Raw genomic sequence first — 3,685 nt, 5'->3', positions numbered from 1 at the left:
GGTGGCTGGCAGGGCAGTGTGGGTTGCGCCCGGGGGCAAGGGTCTGGTCCTTATATGTCCTGGCACAGGGGCAGGAAGGCAGGGGAGGGTCAAGGAGTGGGTGTGGCATTTGCTAGATGATCAAGAAGACAGCTGCAGGGGCCCGAGCCCCAGTGGGGAAATATTGATTCAGGTTATCAGAGGTCATCTCTTTATGGCTCCCTGGGTAAACACAGCCTTCTTCAGGATGAGGCAGCCCTGTGGCCTGAGTGCCAGCACACACCCAGGGAACACGTCCAGCTACTAGCGGGACAGGGTGGCCGGGGGAGGGGCGTCCTGGCAGAAGCATGTCCAGTCAGGCTCCGTAGCCCCCCACGGGTCCCCAGGCCCCCGCTGAGCAGGTCCCCAGGCCTGATCAGGCTCATGTTACCCTGGGAGGACCAACCCGTTTCCGGGGCCCAAGCTCTGGGGCAGTTTCCAGGCCTGACTCCAGAAAGGGGCCTCCCCGAAGGCAGGGAGGATGTGGGATCCTTCGGGCTGCAGGGAGGCCACTGACTTGCATGGGACTCTTGGCCAGGCTCACGGAGCAGTGTCAGAGGCCCCAGCCCCCAACCACCCTCTAAGCCCATCCTTTTCCCAGGCTGGGAAATTCCTTCTCTGGAATTACATGTGATTAGAACTCAGGGAGCACCTGCCCAGCCAGGGGACGTGTTACAGAATGAGGCATACAGGGAGCTGGCTGGTGGCCGGAGGTGGCCGTCTGCCCCTTCTCCCGGGGACCACATGAGGACCTCGGGCCTGAGAGCTGAGGAGGTGATAGCCTGCTCAGGCTCCCCCAAGCCACCTCTCACTCAGGGTGAGGGTCCTGCCCCTGAGGCTGGGCCTCTGATGAGCCTCGGTCTCGCCCACCAAGCCCAGCAGTTGTCTGGAAAAGCCTGGAGAACCAGAACTCATACCGACCCCAAGCCACGAGACCACTGGGCCCACCACTGCTTGCCCCAGCCCGGGAGGGCACAGGCGGGCTCCCTTGTGTCGCCAGTGGGTAAACTGAGGTCTGGGGGCCCTCCCCTCTCTCTACAATTTTCTCCTCCTGAAAATAGAGATGGGCCCTGAGTTGAGTTCCCAGCTTTGGCCCAAGGGGATGGGGACATGCCAGCAGCATGATGGCAGTGGGGAGGGGACTCACCCTGACAGTTTGGAGACTCGGGGCCCAAGGCACCAAGCCTCTTTCCCTGGTTGACCTGCTGCCCGGACCTGGGGCCTGGGATGAAACCCCTCCTGCCCTTCTGTGGTGCCTGCCAGCACCAGGCCCCAGGGTCTGCACTCCCTGCTAGGACCTGGGCACGTGGAGGAAGCTGAGTGTGTGGCCCGGGCCAGGAGGACCAGGGATTAAGAAACCGGACCCAGCTGGGCCAGGCCAGAGGGGACCATTGTTCACTTCCCGGTGTAGGCCTCCACCCACTGGCACGGAGCCCTGGGGAAACCCAAGGACAGCCCCAACTGCAGACCCCCGACCCTGACATGCTCCAGGGGGGCTTCGGGGCAGAGATTTTCCAGGCCAGGCTCCCCCTGCCCTGGGGGGATTGCAGGAATCCTAGCCGAGCACAAGCTGCCCAGCACAGCCCCTCCAGCCCTGAAGCCTGAGGTGGGTCCCCTGGATCTGACCCTGTGTCCCCTCTGGGCAGGCAGTGATGGTGCCCAGGCTCGGGGGTCTGACCCTAACACCCGTCTTGGCCCGTGACAAGGTCCCAGGGAGGAGCCCTGTCTGAGCTCACAGGCAGCCCTGCAAGGGGCAGGGTGCAGAGAGCTGAACCCCATTCCTAATGGTGAGAGGGAGCTGTTCTGGGGAAGACGGTGAGGGCTCCATCAGGCCGGGGTGACTGTGGAGTCACCGGCACCCCTAAAGCGAGAGTGTCCCCGACCTCTTTGCCTCCAAGCCTCAGCCGGTCCCCACTACCAGATTCGCAGCATCTACCCGGGTTGTGGAGGTGATGGGGACCGGGCAGGTCAGCAGCTCTGCAGCCACTCTCTTCCCATGTCCTGTATGGGTCCAAATGTGGCCCCCATTGCTGGTTACTGAAATGTCGGCCTCCAGCAAGTGCAGAGTGGGAGAATGGGCAGCCGTACTGCCCTGGGACCCCATCGCCACCCTGTGGCTTCCCATGGGGTTCGAGGGGCTGCAGTGGAGGGAGAGAGTAGGGGCTTTGACCACTCCAAGGAAAATGCTTGTCGATTCTGCTTTCTGTGACAAGGACGTGACGGCAGTGGTGGGAATGACCACCCACCAAACGGAGGGCCAGACACGGTCCAGCCAGGAGCCGACAGCCCCAGCCCCGTGTCAGCTCCCAGCCTCAGGCCCCGGCTGGGACTCAGAGCCAGAGGCCGCATGGAGTACAGCCTCCCACACAGACAGCATCCTGGTCCCTAAAGCCTCTCCCCAGTCTGCCCACGCCCGCTGTGTTTACCCTGACAAGACACTGTTGCCAAGGGCTGCACGGAATTTGCAGTAGTGACTGTAGGGAGGAGGCAGCACAGACGTCACACGGCACCTGAAGTGACAGCCCTCCTGCTATGTATCCACAAACCTGAGTCACCAGGAAGCCCAGTGAGGGGTAGCCATGCAGGGGTCAGAGCCACTGGAGGAAGAGGGAGAAGGGGCCACCGGAGGAAGAGGGAGAAGGGAAAGGAGGAGGAGGAAGGGGAAGAGGAAGAGGAGGCTGGGGAGGGAGGCGAGAAGAGAGAACCCTATGCTGCTGGGGGAGCCGAAGACAGCAGGTGCGTCCCCTGCACCTGTCCCAGTCGCTCAAACGGTGGCTGTGTGAGTCGGCCTGTCTGGCTGTGGCTCCAGTCTTTGGCATGGCACTGGGCTGGATGCTGCTGTGAAGGGATATCTCAAATGTGACCCTGGCGAGGCAGGGGGACCTGACACAATCAGTGCAGGGCCTTGAAAGACAGGGCAGACTCAGACCCCCAAGCACGGCCACTTTCTGGGCCTCCAAAGGTTCTGAGACACCTGGAGGTGTGCACGTCACCTCCCAAGGACTGCAGGGGTGAAAGGCGGGATATAGGTGCCACTTCTGTGTGAGGGGTGGAGGGTGAGCAAGTGAGCATACAGAGGCGTTTGTTCTCAGGTGAGAGATCAAGAGAGGCCTCAACCAGGCCAGGCCTCCGATGGGCAGGCAGGCACTGGGCAGGCTCCATTGAGGAAAGGGCAGCCCAGGGCCAGGGCAATCAGGTGGATAGCTGTGCTTCAGGAGTTCAGACACCTTGGGGCACTTGCCCCTCAAGACTTGGTCCAGGTGTCACATCCTCATACTGAACACTGTCCTCACCACCCTGGCCGCACTGTGTGACCCTTTCTGGCTGTCCTCCTCCGATTGCCTCAAGGGCAGCAGCCCATGTGGGTTCCCCATGGTCACCCTCACAGCAGATGTACTCAATAACTTTTTGGGCGGGTGGGTGGGTGGGTGGATGGATGGATGGGTGGATGGTTGGGAGGCAGGAAGGGGGAATGAATTGGTCAGTAGGTAGATGGATGGGATGGATGGATGGATCAATAAATGAGTGGGTAAATGAGTGGATGGATGGATGAATGGGTGGTTGGCTGGGTGAATGAGTGGATGAATGGAGGGGGGAGGGAGGGAGAGAAGGAGGGATGGTTAGATGGATAGATGAATGGGTGGGTGGGTGGATGAATGGATGAATG

Source organism: Theropithecus gelada, chromosome 14, assembly GCF_003255815.1.
Source record: "Theropithecus gelada isolate Dixy chromosome 14, Tgel_1.0, whole genome shotgun sequence".
NCBI classification, from domain to species: domain Eukaryota; kingdom Metazoa; phylum Chordata; class Mammalia; order Primates; family Cercopithecidae; genus Theropithecus; species Theropithecus gelada.
This window is presented reverse-complemented; position numbering follows the sequence as displayed.